Source organism: Equus caballus, chromosome 24 (assembly GCF_041296265.1).
Source record: "Equus caballus isolate H_3958 breed thoroughbred chromosome 24, TB-T2T, whole genome shotgun sequence".
Taxonomy (NCBI): Eukaryota; Metazoa; Chordata; class Mammalia; order Perissodactyla; family Equidae; genus Equus; species Equus caballus.
The window spans coordinates 29,107,851-29,122,061 of NC_091707.1; the positions used below are offsets into that span (position 1 = coordinate 29,107,851).

At 47.4% G+C, this 14,211-nt stretch overlaps 1 protein-coding gene and 1 long non-coding RNA gene across 9 annotated transcripts in view; one reads left to right on the forward strand and one right to left on the reverse strand.

Annotated features, from left to right (window-relative positions):
* The window catches only part of SLC8A3 (solute carrier family 8 member A3), a 139,718-nt gene extending 132,475 nt beyond the window's left edge, over positions 1-7,243 (reverse strand). For 3 of the 7 annotated variants that reach the window (XM_070249944.1, XM_023627999.2, XM_023627997.2), the window contains exon 1: positions 6,631-7,151. The gene's annotated coding sequence lies outside the window, so the exon portion shown is untranslated. Of the gene's footprint in view, positions 1-6,630 lie in introns of all 7 variants that reach the window. The other 4 variants (XM_070249945.1, XM_023627998.2, XM_023628000.2 and 1 more) reach the window with 3 other exon arrangements.
* Positions 7,244-7,360: 117 nt separating this feature from the next.
* Positions 7,361-13,333, forward strand: LOC111770329 (uncharacterized). Of its 2 annotated transcripts, XR_011432185.1 has the most exons (6): positions 7,759-7,885; positions 8,432-8,592; positions 8,721-8,873; positions 9,956-10,081; positions 10,531-12,303; positions 13,111-13,333. It is a non-coding gene; the product is annotated as an uncharacterized lncRNA (long non-coding RNA). The 2 variants fall into 2 exon arrangements; XR_011432186.1 differs by lacking the exon at positions 13,111-13,333 and having other exon boundaries at positions 7,361-7,885; positions 10,452-12,158.
* Positions 13,334-14,211: the final 878 nt, after the last annotated feature.

Below are 14,211 nucleotides of genomic sequence, written 5' to 3' on the forward strand. Positions count from 1 at the left end.
TAGTATTTGGATGGCAGTTGAGTTGTGAGGCTGTTTCTAAACCCAATTCCTTCTCTCCATCATAGCCCTCTCATGGCACCTTACTTTTCCTCCACAGTGTGTGGTATGATGATAACCAACATTTTTGGTGCATCATTCATTCAACAGATATTAAATGATACTATGGGACTACAGTTTACAAAGGCCTTCTCACTCACATGATCTCATTTAATTCTTGTTGTGAAGAAGGAGTGACACAGGGAGAGAGGGCTGATCTCCCTCTGCCTTGTTGCCTACCCATCAAGGGGAAGCTGGCGATTAGCTGTCTTTATGTACCTTCTCCTCAGCTCATTCTCTAGGAGCCTGATTTATTTTAATACCATTTAATTTCTCTTAATTTTTAAATGTTGAAATATGAAATTAAATCATATCAATGCTGAATGAAGAACAAATGGACTCTGGCAAGCAGTCAAAGTCATCTCTCTGAGACATGGCTGGAGGATTCTCTTGGGCAATCAACTCTAGGGGTGCTCTGGGCCCTCCTTTCACAACACAGTGCCAGGAGCAGACTCCTAGGACTCCCAGAAGATCTAGTCTTTGCAGCTGTGCTCGCTCCCCACTCCTCTAATAATTCCTCTCAAAGTTGACTCACTCATTAGTTCCTTCTGAGGGGCTGGAAGGCACAGGCTCAAGATGAGTCTTCCAGTCTCCTGGGGGAGAGAGTACACTGGTATGGTAGAGAGGGTGGGCAGAACCTCTGGAAAGCACACTGAGCAGAGTGGTTCCACAAGACTCTCAGCAGAGTGTACATGGCTCTAAACGCATCCTTCCTGGATGGACGCGGAATGGCAGAAGCACAGGAGTTGAGACAGGACTGGCTGCAGCACTGGGGGGCCTGGAGCACTACAAGTGATTCAGTGAATGCCCTGGAGTGTTTCAAGGGTGGTGACTCCACATAGGAGTGCCAACCTAGGGCCATCAGGGCACTTATCAGCTGAGAGTGCCTTGTGGGCCAGACATCCAGATAACCAACTTGGCTGGCCATGTTGACCTCTACAGACCCAACGTGAAAACAGACAAACTGGGGGCTTCAAATTGCACTGGAACATTCCGAAATGAAAGATACTATCAGCACATTCTTAGTAGGAGGCAATCTATAGGTTGTGGTACAAGATTCACAGAATACAGAATTGTCAGGTGAAGGAGGTAGCTTAAAAGCCAGCACATCCAACATAACCTGTTTCGATAGATAAGGAATCTGAGGCTGAGAGAGCAGAAGTGGGTCTTGCCTGTGGTTGCCAGAAATGATAAAAACTAAAATATAACCTCTTACCACCAATTCAATGCTTCTTCTGTTATGCCACGTTGCTGCTCCTGGCTTGATTTTCTGACTCCACCACTGGCTTCTTTTATGATAAATGGTACAGACCCCCTTTCTTGACTGTGTTTCACCTGCCTCGAAAGTGAAGTAGGTTATTCACTTATTCACTCCTTCCTCTTTCATTGAATACCCACTGTGTTTCAGGAATCATGCCACACGGCATGGGAGAGAGAAAAAGCACTTGATCCAAGAGCTAAGCCATATGCAAAAAATAAAAAAAAAAAAACCCACTGCATTTCAATAAGTATAAGGGCTCATGAAAAACTGATGCTGTGTTATCAAAATTCAGAGGAAGGGTCTGCTTCTCCACGAAGCCTTCTCATCAGGAAGAGGCATTTGAACTGAATGTTGAAGAACAGGTAGGATTCTCGGTGAAAGGTAAACTGTGAACAAAGGCACAGGAGAGGAAAGGACAAGTTTACTCAGGTGCCCTCATGGGAACTGTAAAAAGTGAGACAAGACACGGAGCAGTGAGCCAGGCCACGGGGGGCCTGGAATACAGGGAGTTGGACTGATGCAAAAAACGGGAGGCCCCTCAAAGTTTCTTGGGTAGGAAAACGACAAGCTTATAAGGGTGTTTCAGGAGGGAAATCTTGTAATAGTCATTAAAATAACTGAAGGAGGGGGAGGTTGAAGTTGGGAAGAAGTTAGGAAGCTCTTTTTTATAGTATAATAGTAACCACATTATACAGGTATGCTGAGGACATGGGAAAATCAATGCAAAGCACTCTGCAACAGGGCAGATGACAGATGGTAAACACATAACTGTCGGCTGTTATAACAATAATAATTATTATTATATAAGAGGTCACCAAATCTGTACTTAGGTAGGGGTGGTGGGGATAGAGAAGAGGGTAACGGATTTAACAGACACCAGCAATACTCGGGCAACAAGAGACAGAAGTCAAAGATAAACTCAGGGATTCTGAGCCAGGGTGACCAGAAGTTGGCTGTCGCCATCTCTAGAAAGTGGCAAGTCAGGAGGAGCCGCTCCTAAGGACAAAGGTGATGTCAGTTTAGTAAAAATTCAATTTGAGGAGCTGATGGAACTCCTATTGGAGATGTTGTACAAGTGGCTGGAAATGAGACTCTGGGCTTCGAGAGCTAAGGTTGTATGCTTGGAACCATACACCCTGGAGTGACAGCACAAACCACTGAGGGAGACTGCTGAGGGACAGCAGGAAGGGAAAACTGGGAACAAGAGAGAATCTTGGAGAGGAAGAGGAAGAGGGACCACCTGTAGAATTTACCGGACCTGGAGAGTTCAGTGCAATAGAAGGCAAGAGGGGAAGGTTTTAAGGAGCTAATGGTCAGTCTTATCTGATTAGGGTGGAGAGGGAGAGAGAAAGAGATGGATAGGTATCAGGAATAAGTTGTTATATTTTGGAGAATGAGAAGTTCTTGGTGGCTGAGTGATGAGGAAAGAGAGAGACATGATTACTCTAAAATTTCAAGAGTTTGTTGAAAGCAAGATGGGAAGAGAGAATGACGGGGGAAGGAACTGGACAAGTGATATTCTTTTTAGGAGGAGGTTTGTTGAGCATGTTTACAGTTGGAGGGAGAGGACTGAACACTGAAGGAGAAAGACTCCAGAGCAAGTTGATGAAGGCAGGGCAGGGGTCGCTGCTGGGCACTGTGCAGCAGGGGAAGCGAGATCTTTTTTACTCTGTGACTAGTGACAGGTAAGGGTGAGGAACAAAGAAGGAAGATGACGGTGCAAAGGAAAAATGGTGACCAAGCTCACACCATTTGGCCTCATTCTCTAGGACGAACATAGCAGTGCATGACTTTGAGGTCCTCTCCTCTCAAGTGATTTGGAAATTACCACACGGAGGCCAGCGCAGGATTACAGTTTCCAGTCCCACTTCCGCATGCAGTCCCCACATGACCCAGAGTTCCTACATAAAACCAGGAAAGCACTACTTGTCATTCCAAATATCAAGGCAGTAAATGCTACTTGGCCCATTCCGTGTTATATCCAGGATGAAACAGAACTGTTTTCTTAGTAGACATGACTCTCTATACCATATCCAAATACTCTTGATTCTGGAATTAGCTTTTATTCACTCTCTGGCTCCCTCTCTCTCCCTGCATTCCAGTCTCAACATACTATCGAAAATGCAAATCCGACCACACACTTCAGTACTTAATACCTTCCTAAGCCCCCATGGGAAACTCGGTGGAAATCGTTAGCATGAAGCACAAGCCCTTCCAAGTTTGCCCCTATGGCTTCTCCAAGCTCCTCTGTCTCCCCAAATTTCTCCGTCTGTCTTCAGTCATTGGAAGAGCTCTTATCCTCTTTAGGCCTTTGCATACTGACCCCTTCACTCATAAGACTTTCTACCCCACCCCTCCCCTCCCTGCTTTCACTAAAGCCAATTCCCACCACCCCTTCTTTTTGGGACTAGCTGTCCCTAGGAGTCCTCCTTAAGCCCCCATAGAGAGGAGATCTTCCTATACGCTTCCATTGCACCCAGGATGTACCTTCCACTGAGAGGATCACTATATATGATACCTGCCGGTTCACTAGTTGGTCATCCTTGCTGGAATGAATGTATATTTATGAGGAAAGAGACCATTCTATTTTATTTGCCTCTGTACCTAGCAAATACCTGGCAGAGTAGGTTGTTGCTGAATACTTCTCAAATAAATAACTGACTGAATGAATAAATGAATGCTTTTTCTTTTGGAGTCTAATGCATTTCTGAATCCCACCAAATACTTGAACCTCTAGGTAAAGCATCCAGGCTTGAGTAAAAAGGAAGTTATCCTCTCTTCTTATTCAACCTTGGCAGCCTGAGGAGCAGCCAGGATGAGTGACACATTCCCCGAATCCAGACTGTGGGCAATGACTGGCCCATGCAGGCTGAGGAACAATGCCCACAATGACTACCCGTGGACAATACCAGCAACTATGCCCAGAGACCGTACAAGGGCCTGCCTTGCACAGGGACAGAGCAGGGCTGGGGCAAGAGGACACTCCCTCAGCTTCAGGGCCCCAGCCCAGGGAGGAGCCCTGGAGAAGGGAATGTTCTTTACAGGGTCAGTTTGATGACCCTATTCTCTCTTCTCTGACCAGGAGGCTGTGGAGGGCAGTGCAAGTGATGCCAAAGTGGAGATCAGAGGAGCAGGAGCAGAGAAGGGGCTAACTTATCCCTCCAAATCCATTCATTCAGCCAACATTTACTGAACACCCACTCTATGCCAAGCACGGTGCTGGGCCTCAGGGGTACCATGTGAATTAACACCAGCTCTCTTTCCTCCCTTTATGGAGCTACTGTCTAGAGGTGTGACTGGCATTACTCAATCACATAAATAAATTTAATGTGCATCTTTCAATCACTTCAAAATAATAGGTTCAGGTTATGGCTGTATAAAGTCAGGGGGTCTGGCCTAGTCAGGGAAGTTCTGGAAGGCTTCCTTGAGGAAGTGACCAGTGAAGTAAGAGCTGAAGGGTAGATAGGAGCGCAAGGATGGGCAAGAGTTTAGGGGTGTCGGAGGAATAATGCGTTCCAGGTGGAGGAAACTGCGTGAACAGCCTTCCCATCTCCACGAAGTTCAGGAACCACTTCAACCAAGTTCAGTTCTGCAGGTTCCATCTGCTGCTTCTCAACCCAAAATCTATATTTTATTTAAAGAAAAAGGAGGCTATGGAGTGGACTTATTGGGGGGAGCATGGGCGGCTGCAGATAGCAACTGTAGATTGCAATGAGGGGCTGGGGAATGAGCCCACAGCAGTCACTCCGACCTCTGACCGTCAACCATCCTCATGTGCAGAACCGCAAGGCAGGCAGGGGCAGGTTCCCCTCACACTTGGACCCAGCCAGGCCGGCAAAAAGGAGCGGCGGAAGGCCAGGCGCCCATACAGAGTGAACTGATCCCCCTATTTCAGGAAGAGCGTGGCGCAGCAGCTATATTTGAAAATGGAGGTAAACAAGAGCTCAGCTCAAGTGGATGGGGCACAACAGCTGTGGAAGATTAATCACACGCGGCTGCAAGTCACCAGGTCGCCAGAGGCCCCGAGGCTTCCCTTTCGGTGCCCCACCAGCAGGCCGGATGTGTTCCTGTCACGTATCCACAACTCCCTCCGCTTGGGGTGCTTCTTGACCACCCAGGAGCTCTGAGCCTACTCCCAACTGCGGCCTTCCTTTCTGATAAACTGCCCCCAATTCCCATCCTTCTGCCCAGGACGCTGAACCACCAAACGTTCAGGGTTTGTTTTTTAATCGCCAGAAGAGAGAGAGGCGGGCAGCAAGCGGGTAAATTTATGGCACTGCATTAAAGGCGTCTGTTGCATTAAACGTTCCCCTACCCCTCCACGGTTAAAAATAAAGCACAATGAATAAAGACGAAAAACTGCTTTTTTCCCCCCGGAACAAATTGCTTTCTTCATCTCCCCCAGTGGCTCAGGTCCCCTGGGCAGGTCATGCAGGGTCTGCAGGAGCAGCGCTAGCCTGTGAATGAGGGAGGGCCTGCGGCCGTGTGTATGTGCGTGCGTGCGTGTGTAGGGGGGGGTGGGTGGTGTCGGTGAGGGGGGTGTGGGCAAGGGGCAGGGAGTAGTTACGGACTTCTCTCTACCTAGCCCTGGACCGCCCAGACCACCGCAGTCTGGAAGGCACAGGCCGGGAGAAGCCCTCTTTCTCTCCGCCCGCTTGGCCGCCGCGGGCGGGTGCTCTGGGGCTGCAGTTACCGACCCGCGGCGGCGGCGGAGTCCCGAGGTTGGGGTGCGCGCGTGCGTGTGTGCACGCGGGCGCGCGCGGAGCGGGTAACGCGCTCCCCTCCTAGCCCCAAACTCCGCCGGCACTCACAGACCCAGGAGCACAACACGCCCTGGCACAGCCAGCACACACATGCACACATGCATCCAGCACGCAACGCAACATTCAGGCTTCCCAGTGCGCACCCGCCACTCACCCGGAAAACCCGCGACCGGACTGCACACACATGCCCAGGCATCTCTTTCTGCGCGGTGCCCTCGGCACCCCCCCCCCCCCCCCGCCCCACAGTAGACACTCGCTGCCAGAACGCACCCCCCCAGCACCGCATACAAAATGTGCACTTTCCGGGGCATCCTCCCCCAATCTCTTCAGGCACTAACCTCCCCCACACACACAGGAAGGCAGTTCATATGAATGATCTAGACAAATAATTAACGTCGTTATTCACAACCAGGAACCCTCTTGGGGACATCCCAAGCCCCCCAACCTGTGCCTCCCCTGCCTCGGCCGCTCGTTGAGGGGGAAGGGCAAGAGGCTCACTCCATTACTCACCGTTTCCTCTCGGTCTCCCGAGCAGAGTGGGCAAGTGAGGGGGGTGAGGACGGTGCGCGATGCCCCCGCCGCCCGGCTCCTCACCGGCCGCAGCGCCTCATCGCCCCCGCGGGCTGCCCGCCGGCCGCAGCCGCGTCCGGGGCATGTCAGTTGGCCGCCGCCGCCCGCCTGCCGGGGCGCTTGGGCTCGCAGCTTTCAGGGAGCTGCGGGGCAGCGCATCTGGAGCGCGAGGGCTGGGGCCAGGGCAGGGGGCCTGGGGAGGGGTCCCTCAGCGCCGATTTAAGAAGGAGAGCAAACCCCCCCCCCGAAGACCCCCGGAAAACCCCGACCCGGGGCGCGGGCTCGAGATGAAGCCCGGGAGAGCGAGGGGATCCCTGCCGGGAGGGGCAGAAAAGCGAGCAGCCTGGCGCGCCCTGGCGGCTCCGAGGGACCGCGGCTTGCAGTCGCGTCGCCGGGGCTTTCCCGGGGCTGGGAGCGCGCCGGCTCTCCGCCTCGCACGCCGTCACCGCGGGAGACGTCTCGGCCTCGCGGCGCGCGGAGGGGACGCGCGGAGGGGCTGGTTTCTGGGCGAGCCCAGAGCTTTGCCCATTAAGCTGCAGCAAGAAGCCAAATCAAAAAGCCAATCTCCAAGCCTCCCAGCCGAACGTCACCCTATCAGCTGGGAGAGAGAGCGCTGCACGGGATGACAAGCCGCGCATATTTATCCTCGCGCGCCGAGGGGGGAATTTTCAGATCGCCTTCCGACCAGCAGCGGAAAGTCAAGCTTGCACCTCGCGTCCAGAGAACCCCCGAGGACCGAATGCAGACGGAACCCCTAGCCCGCGGCCACCCACCCAATCGTTGGAGCCTGACGCCCGGCGCCTCCCGGCCAGCGGCAGTTCCAAGACGGCGGCGCGTCCTGACCTGGATTCCGCGCAGTCCGGAGCTCCGGGCAGCAGGCGGGGAGGGCGGCCTGGCGGGCGGGCGCGCAGCACCGGCTTTCCCCTTGTCCTCAGGAGACGCCGCCTGCAATTCCGAAATTAAGTCTCCACCAAACACATCTGTGGTTTTTAAATATAGCAGGGGACGATTACCCAGGCAGGGTCCACCCAGGCCTAGGGGAGGAGTTGAGGGGGATGGAGGTTGGCAGTGGAGGGAAAATAAAACTCCTTTTTACCCCCTCTTTTTTTCTTCTGTTCTTGGTGCAGAACTCAGTCTGTCATTTTCTCAACCCAAATCAAACAACAGCTTGTGAGAGACGCTTGGGTGAGCGCTGGTATGTTGGCTTTTGGGTTTTTAAGGCTAAAAATAAGAGGGGGCTGTCTCCCAAATTGCTGCTTACTCTGGGCCTGGAGCCTGGAAGAGAGATGGTCCTTTGATGCAGCAGCAGGACTAGGGTTTGGGGCTTGGCTCAAGCGAAGTGTACACACGTAGCCTTACATCAGATGCCTGTAATTTCTGCTATATTTGTCAGGCTTGGTCCTGGAGGCATGAGGGGTGGGCAGGCCTCCCCAAGAAGGGGGTTTCACTCCCTAGTTTATGGATAGCATTAGGCAGATCTAAAAGGAGCATGGTGGCTGGCCTTTCCTAGAGACACCAGTACAGCTTCTGGGACAGAATAGAAGGTGGGAAGTTGTTCCTCTCAGGCCTCTGCTGCCTGAAGCCAAGTATGAGGGGCCGACAAACCAGAATGATGTTTAGCAAGTATCAGCACTTCCTAGGGTCAGGCGCCCTGCTAATGAACTTGAATGTATTATTTCACATCATTCCTCATAAAACTCTCTGAGATAGGTACAATTACTAACTCCATTTTTCTGTTGAGGAAATTGAGGCTTAAAGAGGTTAAATAACCATTCCAAGGCCGCATGCAGCAACACCGAGGACTGGAATAAGGTGGAACCAACTGGAGTTTTGCTGATAAACACAACAGTATGTGCGACTTCCTGGATCGCTAGGCCCGTTGAAGAGCTGCTCTGGAACAAGGTTTGCTCCGAAGAGATTAAGTGGGCATGGAAGTTAGAGAGTATCTGAGCCTGGGATGGCCTAAGTTCTTTCCTGGTCCCTTGACTCAATGTGGCTTCAGCAAATCACGTGGTGGTTTCTGTTCTAAGGTTGAATCCTGGATGTACTCCTAACTGAGCCCTGGGATCTCAGATCCCTGAACACTTATGGGCCTTGAATTCAGCTAAAGTTAGGGCTGAGACACTGACCCTGCAAGATTTCAGTAACTTCTAAAGCTGTGGGATTTCAGGATATGTCAACTGGTAAGATTTACCTTGTGTTTGTTTCCATGGAGATCCATGATGCTGATTAGTCTACAGTCAAGACTCAGAGATGGGCTGGTGGGCGCCTAAGTTGGTGTAGCCTTTTGGGAGGGCAATTTTGAAAGATGTATCAAATTCTTTAAAAAATGTGCAACTCTTTTGACCCAGTAACTTTACTGGTAGAAATTTATTCTATGGCAATAATTAAGGATGTGCTCAAATACTTAGTTACAAGGATATTCATGGTAGTGTTTATAATAGTGAAGAATTGGAAACATCTTAATTTTCCAACAGAGAGAATTGGTAGAGAAGATCGTGTTACATTGCCATGATGGTGTATTCTACCATTATACAAATGCTGATGCGGCATTCCGTATTGTGATGCGGAAAGGCTTTCATGATGTGTTATTGAGAAAGAGAAAAAAACAGAAAATAGAGTGTGATACTGTGTGTTTGTGTGTGCGTGTGTGCAAGCACACACATGTGCACCCTGGCAGCAGAAAAACACCAAAATGGCAATAATGGTTATCTTTGGGTGGTGTGATTACTGGTGATTTATTTTTCTTTTTATTTATTCTTTTTTTAAAGATTTTATTTTTTTCCTTTTTCTCCCCAAAGCCCCCCGGTACATAGTTGTATATTCTTCGTTGTGGGTTCTTCTAGTTGTGGCATGTGGGACGCTGCCTCAGCGTGGTCTGATGAGCAGTGCCATGTCCGCACCCAGGATTCGAACCAACGAAACACTGGGCCGCCTGCAGAGGAGCATGCGAACTTAACCACTTGGTCATGGGGCCAGCCCCTTATTTTTCTTTTGAAATCAATGTCATCGAGGTATAATTTACATGCAATAAAATTCACCTGTTTTAAGTGTACAGGTTGATGAGTTTTGACAAAAGTACGTATGACAACCACAATCAAGATACAGAACATTTTCATCTCCCTCAAAAGTTCTCTCAGGCCCCTTTGCAGTTACCCCCCTCCCCTCAAGCAACCAATGATCTGTTTTCTATCCCCATAGGTAAGTTTTTCTTGTTCTAGAATTTTCTTCTTTTGCCTGTTTATATCTGTTGATATTTTTTCAGTGAACATACCTATTTGCTAAAACAACCACAACAGCAGCAGTAAAAACAGAATTTTCTTCGAAGAACTGCCAAAAAACCAACGGGAGCCTCAACTTCATCTTGTCACCTGCAGCAGGACATTGCCAGGTAGGAAGGTGGGAGGTGAGGGAGGTGTCGAAGCCGGTTCAGCCATTGCTACAGGCAGAGCGACTCGTGTGGGTTCTCTAAGTTCCAGGTGGACTGAAATAACCAAACCCGACTCTGCATTCTGAGCCTCCCTGTCCTCACCAGCAAAATGGAAGTGATAATAATCACAACAGTAATATCCATCTTATGGCGTTGTTGTCAGGGTTCAGTGAGGTTACAGTTTCCAGTATAGAATAATTCCCCCAAACATGTTAATTCTCTTTCTTTCTCCCTCCTAACCCTGCTTCTCTCCCACTGTGAGTTCTACAACCAACTTTGTCCTTTCAGCACTAGACAGAGTGTCACTTTTTTCTCTACTGCATGCATACAGGGTTGGAAGACAGTAAAGTTGATGACAATCTGCCTTCAGTTTCGGCTATTGTCTGTTCCTTTGTTTCTGGTTGTGACAGAACTCAAGGGGATTTTCACAACAAGAAAGCCAGCAACTGAGCTGTTTTTCATCAGCATTAGGAGCAAGAACCACAAACTGCATTTTTAAGTTGGGAGGAAACTGAGGCTCGGATGTGCCTGCGAAGACGTAATTAAGTTAAAATGGGCTCGTTAGGGTGGGCCCTCATTGAATGACCAGTGTCCTTATAAGAAGAGGACACAGACAGGTAGACAGAGGGAAGACCACGCGAAGGCACAGCGAGAAGGCAGCCTTCTGCAAGCCCAGGAGAGAGGCCTCCGAAGAAGCCACAGCTGCCGACACTTGATCTTGGACTTCTAGCCTCCAGACTGTGAGAAAATAATTTCTGCTGTTTAAACGACCCAGTCTGTGGGATTTTTTTTTCTGGCAGCCCTAGCAATCTAAGACAGAATCCAAGTCTTCTGGCTGCTTCTATGAGGCCTTGTTTATATTCCAACTTCAAGGAGTTACCTGGGGTTATTTGGAAGCTTGAAACATCCTAGACTTTATAATCTAACAAAAAGGAAGCAAGGAAACGGGCTTTTATCGAATGCCTGCTGTGACCCTGTGCGATGTACTTTTACACGTGTTATTTCACTCAGTAAATATTTGTGGAACACATTCTGTGCGCCAGATACTGTGGTGCTGGGGATACGGCTGTGAACACTGAGGATAAAATCCCTGCCTTCAGGGAGCCTACATTCTAAAGGAAGAAGCAGATGATGAAAATAAACAAACAAAATACACAGGGCATGGCACATCATAAGCGCTATGGAGAAAATATAACGCAGGGGAGAAGGAAAGGGGGTGGGGACTGCTGAGGAAGGAGGAGAAATTGTCAGATGTTTTTAATTAAAGAAAGTCAGAGAATTTGTCCTGGAAGCTTCAGTGAGAAAGTGACAGTTGAGCCAGAGCCCGAAGGAGGGAGGAAGAGAGCCTGAGGGAAGAAAGTCCCAGAACAGCAAGTGTCAAGGCCCTGAAGTAGAAGTGTATCAGACCTGTTCAGGAAAAATTATTTTTTTAAACTGCCTCCAGAGGAGTGCATACTGTCCCTTTATCTAGAGAAGAAGAGATCTCAGATGGCTGAAGTGACTCCCATTAAGGTCACACAGGCAGAAGCAGGTAATGCTTTTCTTTCTCCAGAGGCTGGCAGCACGATGCGGCGAGTGGAATGAACAGTGAGAAAGGGCCACGTGTCTTCTCAGTTATGCCCCATTATTTGCCATTATGCCCAGAACTCCACAAGTCGGTGCCTCACCAAAGATGGGGCCTCGGGCACTTCCCAAGGAGCAGCCCTGCCTGCCTTTGCTGCCATTAGCTCTGCGTTCCACACAAGCCACAGGGCTGCTTGTCACAGACGCCCCTGTCCCCAGGTGCCAGCATTTCCACAGCCCCGGACTGTGCAATCTGATAGCAGTTAAGAAGAGGCGAGAGCAGACAATCAAGTTGAAGATAAGTGTTTAATAAGCAACATTTGATAATAGGATCGTTTAGTGAGACATAATTCTTCCCTATGGATTATATAATTTTTAACCCTCTTATAACTTGTATTTCCAAAATTTGTCACTTAATTATTTTTCTGTTTTTTCACTAATAAAATTATTTGTTGAAGTAAAACACACATACAAACAAGTGTACAAGTCATAAATATAAGCTCAAAGAATTTTAACAAAGTGAAGACACGTCGTGTAATCAGCACCCAGAACAATGAATATTAGCGGTGTCCCAGGTACTCCTCTGGCGCCCCGCCCAGTCACACTCCTCCTCTGCAAAGGTAAATACTCTCCTGATTTCTAAAACCGTGTATGAGATTTATGTGACTTTGAACTTTATATAAATGGAAGCATAAAATGTACTGTTGTGTCTGCTTGACATTATGTGTGTAAGGTTTATCCATATTGTGTGTCCCAGTGGTTTTGTTATTTTTCACTGCTGTAGTGTTTCCATTGAATGAACACGCCACCATTTAACTTTTCCTTCTGCTCTTGATTGCCGTCCATGTTGCTTCCAGCTTTTTATTATTTTGAATAGTGCTGCTATGATATTTGCATACATGTCTTTGGTTCACATGTGTATTCACTTCTCTTGGGGGTATACTCAGGAATGGACTCCCTGGCTCATGAGGTATGTGAATATGCAGCTTTAATTGATAATGACAGTTTTCAGTTGTTTGTCCCAATTTACACCTCCCCCACCCCAGCATTGTTGCATCACATTCTTGTCAACACTTAGTATTGTTAATCTGTTTAACTTTAGCCATTCTGGTGAGTGTGCATTTAACTTTAATTTGTGGTTTTCATTTGCATTTTCCTAGTGACTATTAAAGTGAGAACTTTTTCATACGTGTATTGGCTTTGGGATATCCTCTCTTGTTAGGTATCTGTTCAAGTTTGTTGCTTATTTTTCTGTGGGCTTGTCTGTCTTTTTCTTATTGACCCATGGGGGTTCTTTACATATTCTGGATATGAGTCCTCTGTTACATGCATTGCAAATATCTTCTCCCAATCTGTGGCTTGCCTTTTCATTTTCTTAATTGTGACTTTTTTTAAAGATTTTATTTTTTTCCTTTTTCTCCCCAAAGCCCCCAGGTACACAGTTGTATATTCTTCATTGTGAGTCCTTCTAGTTGTGGCATGTGGGACGCTGCCTCAGCTTGGTTTGATGAGCAGTGCCATGTGGGTGCCCAGGATTCGAACCAACGAAACACTGGGCCGCCTCCAGCGGAGTGCACGAACTTAACCACTCGGCCACAGGGCCAGCCCCCTTAATTGTGTCTTTTGATGAATAAAAGTTCCTAATTTTAATGTAGTACATTTATCATTTTTTTCTTTATCCTAAGTGCTTTATGATTCCTGTTCCTTTGTCTATCCAAGGTCATCAGGATATTTCTTATTTTTTTAATCATTCAAATTTAGATCTGCAATTCTCCTGAAATCGCATTTTTGTATTTAATGTGAAGTAGGGGTACAATTTCATTTTTTTCCCCTATGGATATGTAAATAACCCAGTACAATTTATTGAAAAGAGATCATTTCACCTGAAATGTCACCTTTGATATAAACCAAGTGTTTGTGTATGTATGGGTCTGTTTATGGACTCACTGTTTTATTGGCTTATTTTTCTATTATTTTATTCACATCATATTGTCTTAATTACTGTAGTTTATGAGAAATCTTGATATCTAGTAAGATGAGTGTATTTGCTTTGTTCTTCCTGAGTATCTTGGTTATTCTTGGCCCTTTGCAATTACACATAAATTTTAGAATTAGCTCATCAGTTTTCACGAAAAAACCCTGCTGAGATTTTAATTAAGATTACACTGAATCTGTAGATCAATTTGAAGAGAATTGACATCTTTGCAGTATTGAGTCTTTGACCCATGAACGTGGGTTATTTATTTATTTAGATCATCTTTAATTTCTATCACTAATATTAAAAAATTTTTAATGTATAGCTCTTGCACATGTTTCTTTAGATTTACTCATAGGTATTAAGGCTTTGTGATGCCAAGTAAATGGTATTGTTTTCCTTTTGTTATTAAATAAATTTTATGTTAAATTGTTTTTTATGCTAAATAAAAATACAATTGATTTTTGTATACTGACTTTGTGTACAGTGGCATTGCTAAATTTACCTTTAATTCTAATAGTTTATTTGTAGATTTTGTTTGTTTTTCTCATAC